Here is a 17,980-nt window from a genome sequence, read left to right on the forward strand (position 1 = left end):
TTCGCAGAACTGTTCCTCGGACTGTCGTAGGCAGTGCATCGGTTTACTTGAACCAGACGAGTTAGGAGTGGCAGTGGCGAAAAAGGTTCGAAAACAATTGGTACTCAATTTAACACTCTAGGGCGTGTCAGTAGCATCTGCTAGCAAAACTTTTCATATACTTGAACTGAAAGAGTAACGGTAGTGCCTCGAGTCATAGAATGAGATACTGTTGCTGAGATACTGGGGCTGATCCAGAAATGCACTTTTATGGAGTGTACAAGGTGTGGATGTGCTCTGGTGCAGGATGGTGGGTTGGGATGCTGCACAAAGCCGGAAGCTGTACAATCTCTTTATTACAGATAGTAGTTCGTAGCACACACATCAGGTGGCGCTGGAAGGCGAGTCTCGATCCACGAAGCCCAGCAGTGAAGTACTATAGCTGGACACAACCATTGGTGTGCTTAGCGCGACACAGGCGTGGCCGACTAACATTAGGGCAGACCCTGTGGTAGCGAACCATGGACTGGCGAGTGACTGGCGGTAGCTGGCGCTGTCGACCATCCCAGTGGCTCAGTGGCTAGGTGGGCCACGGTTCCACCCTTGGCTCATCGGGCGGCCTGACCCCCTTGGCAGGTGGTCCTGTCAGGATGACGGAGGCTGACACTATCATGGTTGAAGACTCGATAACTTGCTGCTTCGACACATTTCAGCTGTAATTGTTCGTGCCGTAACAGGTTAGTTGTGGTGTTTCGACTATAGAAACCCGTACGCCGAATGGCAACGTGTTATGATAACCACTCAAGCACTGACTAGCAGGCGGACATTGACGCCTGGTGACCACCTCGGTGCAGCACCGGGTCAGCTTATTGCCGTAAGTGGTCTTCTCCGTGGCATCGAGGGCATCTGCCTAGGCTTGTGACGTTAAGGAAATGCGTGAACTAGCGAAACAATCGACTCTAGAGTTCTTAAGTCCTCGTCGTTTACATCGAGACCCCTACATGACATGAAAACAGCGGTATGGGTATAGTTAGTGCAGCAACAATAATTGGACCTATATTTTTCCACCAAACCATAACTTCATACTGGTATGTGAGTTGTGTACTGCGAGCTTATCTTTTTCAGAGAACTAACGGCAAGACACAGTTATTTCGTGTAGAAGCGTGCAAGAGCATACACGGCCAATATGTCTATGACAGTACTATGAGGCGTGTTTGATGAAGTTAGTCTAAAACCGATATGCCATCTGCCACAGTCTGGGCAACGCTACGGAGCGCATACGGCGATAACATCCTCCCTCCTATGGTCTGGATCCCACGCAGTGACACACACAGCACTTATGTCATGCGTGAACTAAGCATCTTTAACGATTCTTGACAGTTTCAAAATATCGATGATGGGAGTTTAAAAATCGATGTTTCAATATTACTGATAATGTATTCTTGTAAATGTCGTAACATCGTGTTAAACACAAAATATCGACGTTTTGATTTTGAAAAAAAGGTAATTCTTACAACCGTGAATAATATTTTCGTCATTTAAAAGATTTTTTTTCACTCAGTTCCTGCTTTCGTGATATCAAGTAATGGAGTTCCATATTGTTTGGAACGTTTTCTTCGTTGCTAAAATAGTAATTTGACTCATGCAAATGCATTTTATGTTTGTGATACGCAAAATAACGTTTGACCAATGCTAATATAAGAACTGCTACAAGGGAAATCCACATATATACAGCAAGGGTTTTTCATATGCCTGTATCCTGTCATTTCTTGAGTAATTATTATGTGTAAGAAATACTTTCAAGTCCTTTCATTTTCATCCGCTCTGTTTTTGGATTAAATATGAGTATGAAATAATACGGCAGTGGAGGCAGACCGTGGCCTGAGTCGTCGTTGAGACTTTATTCTCTACCATCTAAGTTGTTGGGCTACGCACTAAAGAAAGGAGGAGGATTTGGCGTTATGTTAAATGTGGATTTTATACCCGGATCATTACTGGTACTACTAACAGGTAATGAAGAAGTATAACACTCCGCATGCAAGTAATTGTGAAATAAATACGATATGTGAACAGTGAAAATACGATGGCACACAAAGCAAAATTTACACAATTCACAGACAGGTGGCGGACACAACTTCCCTTTCTTAGGTAAGCGACAGTAAGGTAATCCAGCTGCAACGTTAAATGAAATTAATCTGCCGTAACTTGAGTACCGAGGAGACTGTACCGGGTAGCGTAAATGCTGACAGAAAGAATGAGACAGGAGACAAAGAATTGTAGAATATGTAATTTCATGATTAATAAATTAAATATTAGACCAATCTGGATGGTGTTTTTTCCCATAGATGTTTGGACGTCGATGATGAAATCAAAATCATCTCCGATGATTTAGCAACATCGCACATTTCTAACCTGAATGACCTTGCGTGTAAACTGATGCCGGGTGGTTTGTTATCCAACCGACTGTGCCACTGTATGTGGGCAGGCACTTCTGTCATGATAACAAGACAAAAGTAACACTCGTCCAGAGACTAACTCCATTACCTACATCGCTGCATTAAGGGCTGCTGTGGTGGGGCGTATCCTCGTGCGCTGCTTGCTGTAGCCAGCTGATTCCAGAGTCATGGCTGTGTCCTTCTAACAGCTGCTAAACCCAAACTCTTGGCTCCATTGGATGGTCAACTAATGGCTTCGCTGGATGATGAATTCCTCTGTTACGGATGAGTAACTGCCTTTGACTCACTGGGTCATGTATTAACACTTTGCCGTCCGCGCGTCTCGTACCAATTTATTCGCTTGGCGCCGGTAGCGCTAAGTCGGATTACTTGGCTTGTCGCCGGCCGCTTGTCACCTTTCCCCTGATGACCAGTTTCAAACACGTTGACTTTTGCGCGCTTTAATTTTCCGGAAATCCTCTATTTTGCCGTATCGTTCCAAAAACTAGAATTTTCTTTTTAACTATCTTCTCTGCATATTCTACACTGTTATAATAATTATCTATGCAGAAGTGATGCCACTTTCCATCAGGAGGTGTTAGTAGTTCCATCAATGTTTTTGCTAAAGGCTGTGCCGGAATATATCTTGAATAAGGAAATGTATCCCGTACTCGAATCACACAGCATCCGAATGCCGTATTTCTTAATTGACGGATTGTAAACTTTAAAATTTAACCGTCCACGCCACGCTATCATTCCTTCATCAATTGAGATGTTTTGACTTAGATTAAACGTCCCTTTAAACTTTTTGGAAAAATAATCAATTACGAATTGCACTTTGACAAGCCGGTCGGCATTATATGGTTTATTGTTGCTGTCGGAAAAATGTAAAAATGATAATATTTATATGAATCGGTTGCGGGACATCGTTTTGCGAAATATGGGTGTGTCTATCAACGGATTTGTTGACCAATAATCATCTATCTTTGCTTTTTTACAGTTCCCATAAGGATGGCAAGCCCAAACCATTTTCTGAGTACGGGTCCCGTAACGTCGACAAATGTGGCATTTTTTAAATCCAGTTTCCTTGCAATTTTGACTGTAGTACTTGTCGGTTTCGTTGCTAATATATTCAAATAGATCGTTCCCAGTATATAATTCTACGATATCCTCGAGGCTCTATGTATCTTTGGGAAATATGTTTGGATCCGGGGATCCTTCAAATTTATTATTGGTCCTCGGTAAATGAAAGTCTGACCACTGTGCACTATCTTCTTCATCTGATTCAGCCGAATCAGTTGGCAACCGTAGCTTTCGTCGAATTCTTCTTGGACATATTTCATTATCTTCCCACGATTCTGCTTCACTTTAATTTTTTTATATCCAATGTCTTCCTCCCAATCGGCCAAGTCGTCCGGAGCGTCAGACAAAACGTCCGCGCATTCATCGTAAGTAATCCTATTGTCTCTTTCGTCCGCCATGATGAAAGCGCACAAGTACTTATAAAAACAAAAAACTTGTTGGCTTGTGTAACTTATTATTAACTAAACAAAACACCAACAGAATGCAAAAGATACTAAAGTACTGTTACCGTCCACTGCGTGATACTATGCTCACGACACCACTCTGGTGTCGCCGGCTACTGAGCGGTACTATGCACACGACAGCACTGTGGTGTCGCCGGACGGCATAGTGTTAATAAGATTACATAAATCGATACACCCACTCCGCTTGAGTGGCTGAGGCCGCTGGCGACAATCCGCATCCCACTCGTTGATTTCCCAGGTGGACCACTATCGTTGTCTTTCCCGACTGGTGCATGTGACTAGATGTGGAAACATAGTGCGGCCACTGATGACGACCTGTGTGGGCAAATGCCAAAGTGCTCGCCACTCTTGACCTGACCTAGATGTTGGTTACACTGATATACCACTGTGATGGAACGGTGGACTACCCGGCATGGTGAGTGGCGTGGGACACAAAACATATATACACTTTGGTGTGAATTTCTCTGGAGAGGATTCAATAGAACCATACTGTCTTGGAACTAAACTAGCTTTGAAATGTTCCTTACATCTGTGCCTTGGATCTCCTGTGACATCGTGCGAAATGATACTTCCAGCCACAAAAAAAATTGCTCGGAGCACTATGCGACTTAACTTCTGAGGTCATCAGTCGCCTAGAACTGAGAACTAAGTAAGCCTAACTAACCTAAGGACATCACACACATCCATGCCCGAGGCAGGATTCGAACCTGCGACCGTAGCGGTCACGCGGTTCCAGACTGAAGCGCCTTTAACCGCACGGCCACAACGGCCGGCCTTCCAGCCACAGCCAGAATCCACGCACTCTTATCGATGTGCAGTCTTCAACACAAGTTATACGATTCTCTGCTCTCTAGGTTAATCGGATCGTTTACTGGCGGACCTGTGTTAATTTTCTGCACTGATAAACATGTAAGATCTGTATAAATTAGGGTCGACAGCGTCGCTTTCACCTGCGACACAAGGTGAAGCTTCTCTCTGCTCCGAAGTCAATAACTGAGAACCCTGTTTCTATCTAACTACTCTCAGGAAGATTCTGAGATCCGACTACTAGACATCAATATGAACATCGCTCACACACCACCTACAGCTAGACCCTAGCAAGTTCCACGGATAATCTCCACAAACACAAAACAGGAATAAAGTAGGAAGTCAATACGGAAGTTGTTGCTGTTGTTGTGGTCTTCAGTCCTGAGACTGGTTTGATGCAGCTCTCCATGCTACACTATCCTGTGCAGGTTTCTTCATCTCCCAGTACCTACTGCAACCTACATCCTTCTGAATCTGTTTAGTTTATTCATCTCTTGGTCTCCCTCTAAGATTTTTACCCTCCACGCTGCCCTCCAATGCTAAATTTGTGATCCCTTTGTAATCTCCCCACGGAAAATTACCCTCTACCACGCAATAATTAATAATGGTCAATCAAATCATCCACATTTATTTACGTATGAAAAGTATCTGAGCAGATTTTCTAGTAATATATGCGCCGACAGCTCGTCGACGCCAAGGTATTTTTCGAGTATGTTTATTCTTTGGAATAACAGAGGTACACAGATGTATGCTCCATGGTCATTATAAATATAGTTATAGAAAGAGAGAGAAAGGAACAGCTTCGGAAAGTATTGGTTGGAAGATTTTCGTATTGCAAAAGGAGATTTATTTACTCTTCTTCGCGATAAAGCGAGGCAGGAAAGTTTGTGCCGCTAGCGGGGTAGAAAAAGAGAAAGAAGGACTTGTAAAAGTAAATTTCATGAGACTAAAAATCCACGGAAACGGAACATGTACGGAAATGGATTCAATATACAAATTTCCTCAGAAATAAGGTTTGTGACCATTTCATTTTTAGAGTGAATGACGAATGGGTTCTCTGTCTGATTTGTTGATGATTGTCTGGGGCCTGTAATTAATTGGGAAGTTTCAGCTGTGACGAAGAGAGCCTGCAATCTCTGAGTTTTATTGAAATCGTCCAAAAAGGCTTCGTCCACATCTGAAATTTTAGATCTGTCGTAAACTGAACGAAGTGTTCAAAACGATCGATTTTTTCCCAACTGAATGCAGCGCTTAATAATAATAACGTATGTGAAGATCTTTTCTAGCAAGCCAGCCGCTGAATATTAAGAAGAAGGGCTCCACCAGAGATTTTAATAGGCTGATTTCATGTAACTTAAGACTTTCAGCAAAATCGATTTAAGTAGTAAGGGCATTCATTAGAATGGCCAATCCGTGACAGGACACGTTTTTGGACGTTGTTAAAATAATTTTGTTCTTTGTTTCATGTGAACTACGACGAGACAACTTAACGTGGAAAAGAGAAGAAATACTCGCAGGCGCATTATTTCATCGACAAATAAACGCAGCACGCTGGACGCAGAAAAAAGGCCAGATCTATAATTTTTTTGTAAATTTACTAGTATTGAGGAAGTAGTCGTAGATTTGAACATTTTCTAATTGTGTTCATAACAGAAGTAGTTTGGTTCACTTGCCCTAGTTGCATTTACCTGTATAAGTACCATAACAAAGTAGCCTCAGCAGTATTCGTGTGAAGGGAGATATATATATATCTTGACGGTAGAACATTTATATGGTTTTAACGAGGGCAATGTTTAAGATGAGTCAAGCAGAGCAGAGCAATACGCAACAGCCTTCAGCTGTGAGCACTGATGATAATGATGTAGTAAGGAGTGTTGCAGAACCGATCGCTACAGATAGCGCAATAGAACGCCCGGTAGACACGGCGGGAGATGTATCAGCCAGTACGCAACATGGATTAGACCCATTGGTCATTATCATGAGGCAGATGCAGATGTTAACGGAGAACGTGAAAAATATGAAAACTGACATTAACGCGAAATTAGCCTCAGTTACTGAAGGGCAGGAAAATATGAAAACTGACATTAACGCGAAATTAGCCTCAGTTACTGAAGGGCAAAACCATTTGAATACAAAATTAGCCTCAGTTACTGAAGGGCAAGAAAATTTGAAAACCGACATTAACGCGAAGTTCGCCGCAGTGAATGAAGGGCAAAATGATCTGAATGCGAAGTTAGCCTCAGTTACTGAGGGGCAAAATGATTTGAATACGAAGTTAGCATCAGTTACGGAAGGGCAGGAAAAGCTGAAAGCTGAGATTAAGCAGCAATTACACGACAGTTTTTCCGAGTTAGAACAACGGATAGAGGCGAAGACAAAGGAACTTAAAGATCAGGCCGAAGAGACGGAACGAAAATTAACTGCACAAATCGAATTGGTTAAAGCTCAATGTGAGGAATCTACTCACCGCGTACGTGTAGAAATGAAGGAGTACGTGGCTATTAAGATAGATACCGTACGCGAACAGGTGGAAATGGTTCCGCAATTAGTACAAAAGCAAGATGCCATGTCGTGTGCAATTGCGCAACTTCCTGAATTGGCACGTACGCAGACGAACATAAAGGAAAGTGTGGAACATCTAACAGAACGTCAAGACGTTATAGACCACCAGATTAATGTATTAACGGGTAAATTATCCGAAATCACATTAGAAAACAAAAGGCTAATGTGTGAAAACGTTGAGCATAATGTTAAAGAAGCATTCCAGAATCTGTGCGGCAAACAGGAAGAGAATTTGTTTGCGAAAGGACTAGAGAAAGTGCGACAGCAGTTAGGTGCTGATCTCGAGCACTGGAAACAAACGATAGCAGAGTCGATACGCGTTTCACAACAAGGCTCAGAACAAATGAATACCGGCCAGCAGCAGAAGTTGCCAGCGACTATAGAGCCAGTTACTGCACATTCGCACACAATACCGACTTGTGTGAGTAACTCAAATATTAAATTGCCACGAGCTAGTTGTTCGCGTGAAGTTTTATCTGACGGAGATTACGAAAGCCTTTGCCATGCCGAAGAAAAAATGATAAAGCATCGGCAATTTCAGATTTTTAATACTGACAAAAGGGGGGTCCATCCGATTGTTTTTATTCGAAGTTTTAGAGGAGTTCTACCCAGAAATTGGTCGGAGTGGCAGAAGATCAGTTTCGTTACTGGGTATATACAAGGTTCGGGGGCGATATGGGCCTCGGATATGACTTCTGTTTGCTCGACCTATGACGACTTTGAGAAAGCGTTTTTAGCAAAGTTCTGGTCAGAAGGAGTACAGGAACGCCTAAGGCAGGAGGTGCTCTACCCAGAGCCTTTCTCCTTTTCGAAAGGAAGCCTTAGGAAGTATTTTGAAAAATATATAAATAAAACTAGATATTGGGACAGACCTATGCCTTTGCCAGACATAATAAACATACTTAAAGCAAGATTACCAACGAACATCCGGAATCAATTAATTTACGGCAACGATAAAGACCTGGAGTCGTTCCTCACGACGTTAGATCATATAGATATTATAGAAGAGAACAACCAGAAAGCCCGTAACAACAGATTCCAATATCGGGAGATAGAACCTCCGCCAAATGGTAGGCAAGGGAACGCACAGAGATCGGTAAATAGTGGAGAAACCCCTCAAAATCTCAATAATAATACCGGCAATAGTCTTGCGAGGGGCTATCCAAGGAACAACAGGAATGGGAAACGATATAATCCCGTATGGGGGAACGAAAGGAATTTCAGACCACAAGCTTGGAACAATAACAGTAATAGAAAGTGGAACCAACCGGGGGGAACAAACTCAAATAACCAACATCAGTGGGGACGGACATCCGCGAATCAACCGGTAATTACCGAAGTGACGGATGAGGTCAACCACCAGGTGAATCAAAATCCAACAAACTTGTAAGGACCCACTCGTGCCCCGGAGGAGCGGTCAACAATAGGTTGAGGGGCAACAGGATATGTATACCCATGCTAACGTATAATGATGGACGATTACTGGCAGATGAACTGACCGAGGACTTAGAACCCCAAGATGAGAATAGGGAACAGGTGGCAGTAGCCGAAGTGCAAGTCATTTTGGAAACTGTACCTATAGTGGCAGTTTTAGACACAGCTGCAACCACAAATGTCATTTCGGAGGCTCTATTCAACAAGATCAGAAATATAAGACGAGTACCAATTTTTCCAGTTCAAAATTGCAAAATAATAGGCGCCGTTGGGGCTCGATCGGCGAATGTAAAAGTGCAGTCACTACTTAGTGTAGAAGTAGGAAATGTAGCAATATTAAGCACATTCCTTGTGGTGAAAAATTTGGTGGTAGACTGCATTATCGGAGTCGACAGCCTGCGTAAATACGGATGCAGAATAGATTTTAAAACAGGAAAAATTTGGTTAGATGTAAATAAACAAGAAATTGAATTGGACTTGTTGAAAAAAGAAAGCCTTACCAGAAAATATAATAGTGGGATCAGTGTGCAAGTAATCAGGACTGCACGAAATTCTAAACAGCACGTGAATAATGAGTTCAAAGTCAAAGGAGATTTCGGTCAATTAATGGATGAGAAGTTAAATGAATCCGACTGCATCACGGAAGATCAGAAGAAGCAGCTCAAAGGGTTATTATCAGCGTATGAAAACGTGTTTGATGGAAGGCCAGGAGTGATTAAAGGATACATATGCCATCTCTACGTTAAGCCGCACGAAACGTATTGTAGAACTTTCTATCCTGTTCCCTGGAGGTTAAAGGCTCAAGTTCAAAAGGAAATAGATCGCATGTTGAAATGGGGTTTGATCGAACCCTCTACAAGCCCATACTGCTCCCCATTGTTGGTTGTGCCAAAAGCAAATGGAACTGTGAGACTGGTACTCGACGCCAGGGAAATAAATAAAATTATAATTCCAGTGAGGACACACCCGGAAAACATAGACGAACTGATACAACGGTTCCAGGATGTCCAATATTTGACGAGCATCGATTTGCGGAGTTCTTATTGGCAAGTCAAGCTGGATGAGGTATCGAAGAAATATACAGCTTTCATTTATGCAGGAAGAAGTTACCAATTTACTGTAGTTCCTTTCGGACTCAACATTAGTGCTGGAATTTTTATAGCAGCGCTAGATTACGCATTAGGCCCAGAACTAAGAAGCAGGATAACAGTATTTGTTGATGATATGCTTATTGCATCGAAGACCTGGGAAGAGCATATTACTTTACTGAGGCGGGTGTTGGACGTTTTCAAAACCATGGGAATAACTGCTAACCTACAGAAATCACATTTTGCACTAAATAGAATCAAGTTCCTGGGGCATATAATTGACGCAAAGGGAATTTTACCGACCAAGGATAAGCTAATGGCGATTAGTAAGTTTCCAACACCAAGAAATAGGAGGCAATTAAAAGGGTTTTTGGGTCTTGCATCATTTTTTAGAAGATTTATCACGAATCAGGCCATGAATGCAGCAGCACTGAATAGTTTGCTGAAGAAGGATGTGCCCTGGCTCTGGACATTAGAGTGTCAAGAAGCATTCGAAGAGATAAAGAAGCAATTAGTAAATGCACCGCTTTTGTACCATCCGGACATGCAAGAGGAATTCTATTTGTCAACAGATTCGTCAAATGTGGGTCTTGGAGCGTGCCTTTTCCAAGTACGCAAGATAAATGGACAGCTTAACTTTTGTCCTATTGCGTTTGCTAGTCGTGTTTTGTCCAACTGTGAACGAACGTACACGACGACAGAATTAGAGGCTCTTGCGGTCGTCTGGGGATTTAAAAAATTTCATTATTATTTATATGGGTCGAAGACTATCGTATATTGCGATCACCAATCATTAACGTTTTTACAAACGTGTAAACTGTTACACCCCAGACTGGCTAGATGGACTCTCGCTATGCAACAATACCAGTTTCAGATCGTACATGTCTCAGGGCAGCAAAACATTATTGCGGACGCTCTATCAAGGTCACCGCAGGGTTTAACCAAAGAGATTGAAGTAAATAATTCCTCAGAATTCCCGATATTGCTACTGCAGGAAAATCCATATAAGACGTACTACATCAATTTGTGTGTGCATATGGCCCAGTTACAGAAAAAGGATGCTCAATGGGGAAGTGTCATTCAAAGGTTACAACAGCAACCTTCGGATCAGATTGCAAATTATTACAAGCTAGTAAATGGCGTATTATTTTTCCGCTGTGGAAGGCCAAACAAAGTCCGTTGGTGTGTTTGTATACCTGAGGCACAAATAGAGAAACTTGTCTGGTTCACTCATTTGACCTGGGGACATTTCGGTGCGACAAAATGTGCAGACAAGATAAGTGGGTACTGTTATTTCCCCAACATAAAGCGCAGAGTGCACGAGGTCTTAAAGAGGTGCATAATCTGCCAAAAAACAAAGCCGGATTCAAAAGGGACCAAGCACCCATTATGCTCTATAGTAGTACAAGAACCAAAAGGATTAATTTCGTGCGATCTGTGTGGACCGTTACCTACTTCAAGAGGTGGTGTTAAATATGTGTTAGCATTTCTGGACGTGTGCACGAAATACGTAAAGCTATACCCGATAAAGACAGCCACAGCAAAAGTAATTGTATTAAGATTAATAAGAGATTATCTTCCACATGTGGGTATACCAAAGGCGATCATAACTGACAATGCTAAAATATTTACGGGACTCCGGTGGAAGCAGACTTTGTCTCAAGTAGGTGTGAAACACGTACTAACATCATTTTACCACCCACAAGGTAATTTGGTGGAGAGGATTTTTAGAGAATTCAATCGATTTATGAGGACGTATTGCCATAATAAGCAAACTGCGTGGGCAAATTATGTGGAAGAGTTTGAGCAAATATACAATAACCTGCCACACTCCTCAACTGGATATACACCTCGTGAATTGATGTTCGAAGAGAAGGAGGAAAACTTCTGGACTCACTATATCCCCAAAACTCAGGAAACCGAGATGCCTTGGGAAGAAAAAATTAGACAAGCTATCATAAATATGACGAAAAAGGCTGATCAAAGAAAACAACGATATGACAAATTGATCAAGAGGGTACAGACATACCATGTCGGCGAGAAGGTACTAGTCAAACGACATACCAAATCATCCGTAATAAAGAAAAGTATAAAGAAGTGGGAGTTACTATATACTGGACCATACATTATCCTACAAATTCCGAATCCTGGAGCTTATCTGTTAGCATACCCGGGATCGAACAAAATAAAAGGGTTATTTCCTCATAACGACTTAAAAAGATATAATGAAGATTAGAAGATAGGGAGGAATGGTGTTCCGAGTGACAGAGATGAACGCTCGTAAAAAATGTAACAATAAACTGTGTGTGTGTAATGTTAAAAGCCTTTAAATTGAAATAGTTAGTTAGTGACATAGAGTATAGAAATAATGACTACTTAGTACTATTGAGGGTTGTAAAAAAGGATAGTGGAGATAGGCTTCACCTGTGGTTTGGGTGAACATAGAACTTTAGCATTGCTAATGTTATCAAGATGTATAAAAGATCTGACTGACCTTCAAGAAGAATAAAATGTTTCCCTGCAAATGACGCTGAATAATCTAAAGAGGTTCGAGTGAAGATTCGTATATAATCTCATGTGAACGCTTAAATGTGTAAATATGTGAATTGTGGTAGTGAATCGTGAGTGACGGTTAACGCCGCAACGATTATTTCCCGCGCAAAACAGTTGACGTCAGCGCGAGAATTAAAATCGATATAGACGATACAGATATTCTTTGTAAGAGACTCGCACCAAACGCGAGGATAAATTGATTCATGTTGAACTTTAAAAGGAATAGGTGGTATAATTAGAAGCTAAGAGTTTTAATTTTTTATTGAATGATTAAAGAAAGTAGTATTCATAGATTCACTAGTAATTTAATGGTTCGTGTTCATTTGGGAATTTTGTGTGAAAAATCCATTTCCATATATGAGCATGGATGAACGCCGTATGAATCAGAGAGTAAATGAAAGAAGTGAATCCGCATTCTTCAATGCTAATAACTTCTACATTTCAGCACTCAAGTGTAGAAATATATGTATTTAGAATAAAAAGTTTTTTTTGAGTATAGCTAAATTATATGACTTATCAAAGAAATATGGATGATATCTTGAAATAAAATGAACTACACTTTCCATTATTCGATAATTTGAATCCAAAATCTATAGTCAGTTACATGAATCCTTTAAATTACGAAGAACAAATCAGTCACAGAAAATCTGTTAAAACTTTTGGACTTATAAGCACAAGTGGGGAGGCAAAGTCAAAAGGAGTATTCAAACGAGAGTAAATCGGATGATGCTTTTGGCAACATCATTAATTAAGAGTTGAATTCCTTGAAGTACATCGTAACAAAAAGGATCCATGAAGCCACAAGGATTTTGCTTTCAAAAAGGAGAATCTTGGACGGTGCTACCTAATCAGTTCTCTTACAGGAAGAGTTTCCCTTTTGGTCATTGCTAATCCTTTTGGAATGAATGTTGCATGTGAATTCGAGTATCCCTGTCCCTTCTACTCTTCCCATTGTGGGCCGCGTAGAAGATCAACGACAGAGGGGGCCGCATAGAAGACCGACTACAACTGTGGACGTCGGGGACATGCAAGACCCGGGGGAGTTTAGCACCGCAAGATATATTGTCCTAGAAGCAAGATTGTAAAACGCAAATTCACGTTATTTATTGTAAAACGTTTTTTTTGCTAGAGGCACAAACTACTCTTCTCCAAATCGTGGTACTAATTAGGCCCTATCTTTCCTTTAGAGATAAATTTCAAAATTATTTTTGTTCTTCTATAGGCTTTCCTATCTTCTATGTACCGTAGGCTGGGGGTCTAAGCTTAAGAGGTTTTCCAAGGTTTCCCTGCTTAAGAAAGTTCCCGAATGGGTAGACCCTGACATACGTTCATGAAAGATCATCTTCCTTGGTTGTGCACAGCAAACATAACACCTAGATGCACGTAAAAGTAATACAGCCGCGGTACCGGTCTCTTCATTTCTTCTGTCGTCAACATTTCTTTTCTTCGTCTAGTTCAAACACAATATTCTTTTTCAGTCGGAGGACTGACAATCATCACTTCCGGGTTATCCACGCTAATAGATAGCTCGCGAAGTGTGTTCGGTGAATAAAAATTGACCTCACAAACTTCGCTCGCTGCGAGGGGCATTGTAATCTCCCCACGGAAAATTACCCTCTACCACGCAATAATTAATAATGGTCAATCAAATCATCCACATTTATTTACGTATGAAAAGTATCTGAGCAGATTTTCTAGTAATATATGCGCCGACAGCTCGTCGACGCCAAGGTATTTTTCGAGTATGTTTATTCTTTGGAATAACAGAGGTACACAGATGTATGCTCCATGGTCATTATAAATATAGTTATAGAAAGAGAGATAGAAAGAGAGAGAAAGGAACAGCTTCGGAAAGTATTGGTTGGAAGATTTTCGTATTGCAAAAGGAGATTTATTTACTCTTCTTCGCGATAAAGCGAGGCAGGAAAGTTTGTGCCGCTAGCGGGGTAGAAAAAGAGAAAGAAGGACTTGTAAAAGTAAATTTCATGAGACTAAAAATCCACGGAAACGGAACATGTACGGAAATGGATTCAATATACAAATTTCCTCAGAAATAAGGTTTGTGACCATTTCATTTTTAGAGTGAATGACGAATGGGTTCTCTGTCTGATTTGTTGATGATTGTCTGGGGCCTGTAATTAATTGGGAAGTTTCAGCTGTGACGAAGAGAGCCTGCAATCTCTGAGTTTTATTGAAATCGTCCAAAAAGGCTTCGTCCACATCTGAAATTTTAGATCTGTCGTAAACTGAACGAAGTGTTCAAAACGATCGATTTTTTCCCAACTGAATGCAGCGCTTAATAATAATAACGTATGTGAAGATCTTTTCTAGCAAGCCAGCCGCTGAATATTAAGAAGAAGGGCTCCACCAGAGATTTTAATAGGCTGATTTCATGTAACTTAAGACTTTCAGCAAAATCGATTTAAGTAGTAAGGGCATTCATTAGACCTTGATGCCTCAGAACATGTCCTACCAAACGGTCCCTTCTTCTCGTCAAGTTGTGCCACAAACTACTCTTCTCCCCAATTCTATTCAATACCTCCTAATTAGTTATGTGATCTACCCATCTAATCTTCAGCAATCTTCTGTAGCACCACATTTCGAAAGCTTGTATTCTCCTCCTGTCCAAACCATTTATCGTCCATGTTTCACTTCCATACATGGCTACACTCCATACAAATACTTTCAGAAATGACTTCCTGACACTTAAATCTATACTCGATGTTAACAAATTTCTCTTCTTCAGAAACGCTTTCCTTGCCATTGCCAGTCACATTTTATATCTTCTCTACTTCGACCATCATCAGTTATTTTGCTCCGCAAATAGCAAAACTCGTTTACTACTTTAAGTGTCTCATTTCCTAATCTAATTCCCTCAGCATCACCCGACTTAATTCGACTACATTCCATTATCCTCGTTTTGCTTTTGTTGATGTTCATCTTATATCCTCCTTTCAAGACACTGTCCATTCCGTTCAACTGCTCTTACAAGTGCTTTGCTGTCTCTGACAGAATTACAATGTCATCAGCGAACCTCAAAGTTTTTATTTCTTCTCAATAGATTTTAATACCAACTCCGAATTTTTCTTTTGCTTCCTTTACTGCTTGCTTAATATACAGATTGAATAACATCGGGGAGAGGCTACAACCCTGTCTCACTCCCTTCCCAACCACTGCTTCCCTTTCATGTCCCTCGACTCTTATAACTGCCATCTGGTTTCTGTACAAATTGTAAATAGCCTTTCGCTCCCTGTATTTTACCCCCGCCACCTTTAGAATTTGAAAGAGAGAAATTCCAGTCAACATTGTCAAAAGCTTTCTCTAAGTCTACAAATCCTGGAAACGTAGGTTTGCGTTTCCTTAGTCTTTCTTCTAAGATAAGTCGTAAGGTCAGTATTGCCTCACGTCTTCCAATATTTCAACGGAATCCAAACTGATCTTCCCCGATGTCGGCTTCTACCAGTTTTTCCATTCGTCTGTATAGAATTCGTGTTAGTATTTTGCACCTGTGACTTATTAAACTGATAGTTCGGTAATTTTCACATCTGTCAACACCTATACGGAAGTAGTCACACAAAAAAACCACATTCCAATTTCCATGTGTTACATGTCTGTTTCTCCCAAAAATGTCATGCAACATACTTCATAACATAATACGCTCATCTCTTTGCTCAACGTGATCGCACTCTTATGCTGCATCACAGTGACTGCCCAACTTATTTCCTCTTGTCTTAGCTTTTCTTTTATCACGATGAGGGCTTACTATTTTCTGTAGAATGGGAAGCATCCAAACTGGATGGTACCAGGTAAGTTATTTAAAGAAACAGGGAAGGACGTCTTAAACTTGTTAGAGTCGAAGGACGACTTCCAGCACAGGTAGCTGAGAAATGAATTCACGTTTCCCCCGCGCCGACTGTCCGCGAGATCGAAAGGAACGGCTTTCTGCTAAGAGACGGTAACATTTAGGCATTCCACAGGATCTGGAGCAGAATGTAGGCGTTTTCTGGGGTCAGTTTACACTCCCGCTTATAGCGCTTCTGTAAGCTGCTGCTTTCTACCCGATCTTTGAGAAGTTTCTCTGCAAGAGGTACTGGAAAACACGGGCCATAACGGGAACGTAACTCGCCTTTGAAGTCAGCGCAGTCGACTCCAACTAACATTCATTTAGGTGGCCTCAGGAAAGATAGACCAATCATCTCTAAGCTGAACAAATATCCGATTCCCTTTAAATCGAAAACTGGTCCTGGCGATCGAATACGGTATGGGATGAACACACAGGCACGGCCTTTAAATATTATCTTACACCTTGAAAGTTGCATACAAACATACCTTACCAAACGAGGATCCACAATATTTGCCCCAAGATTACTACGAAGAGTCACCTGCCTACCAGTGAGAAGAAGTCTACTTCGTCCTGAGCCCAGCTAGCAAGAAACTAATAAGAATGTTAAGTTCGCCTAGCGGTGCTTTAGTGTTTTTAGTATCGATAAACATCGAAAGATAAGTAGATTACATCTACAAGTATCTGACAGCATGTATCTTCCTGCCTCATATTCTGCGACACCAGTTCTCTTAAAATTATCTACTATACTCAATATGCTGGTTTCATATACGTTCACTTCACTGGAAATTACTAGGCAATACTTCCATCTTTTCCTCATCACTACGAAAAAGCGAGTAAAGTAACACATTTATCAGAATGACGTGATTATCCCAGCATAAATTTGTATTCAGTCATAGGGTAAAATCTGAAAATCTTCGGGATACAATGTGTTCAGAGACCGTTAAACAAAGTGTTACAGCACCTGCGATTCTGAGAATGTGTGTTGCCTTAGAGTCAAAGGAAGCAGAGAATGTGAAATCAAAATCTGGTGCTGGCTAACTTTCAGTATGGTGTTGCTCCACTCTTTTCATTTTAGTATACTTGTATCCTACGTGGTATGCTGTCCGCAAGTCAGTCAACGCGTCTGAACAAGCCCGTCCCATTCTTCAATGGTGGCCTTCCTACGGTCATCAAGAGCGTCAGAAGAGATTCTGCGATGACGCAAGTTTCAGCTGCTCTCAAAGAGAGTCGGGGCTACACCAACAGATAGCACAGGCCTTTCATTTCGGTTCATCCCTGCCTGCTGGAGGACAGCGTTCACCAGGTGAACGCCGTGTGCTCTTGCATTATGGTCTTAAAAGCCGAACGCATCGTCGAAATGCTAGCTTTAGGGGACAGTAATAGGTTGTAGGGTTCTATTCCGATACTGCACAGCCCTCAAATTTCAGTAGCGATGAGTGGCGTCTGACATCTGTACACGATACCAGTTCAGTCACAGTCATTACATCTCCACATCTCCTTTTTGAACGTATGGGACTGCAGGCTTGAAAAGTGCATTGGTATCGGCCTGGCTCGACACTCTTCTACGAAGGGCCGGTCCGAGAATATTTTTGCACACAAGTGACATACTATAAAGTTGCATTCGGCAGCCGAACTTCCCCGAATGGGATCTCCCGGCCAACAATGCCGCGTGCTCATTTTATTTTTCCTAAATAAATGTCCAAAATGCCATCCGTTAGCGAGGATACATGC

This window comes from Schistocerca cancellata, chromosome 9 (genome assembly GCF_023864275.1).
Source record: "Schistocerca cancellata isolate TAMUIC-IGC-003103 chromosome 9, iqSchCanc2.1, whole genome shotgun sequence".
Lineage (NCBI taxonomy): Eukaryota > Metazoa > Arthropoda > Insecta > Orthoptera > Acrididae > Schistocerca > Schistocerca cancellata.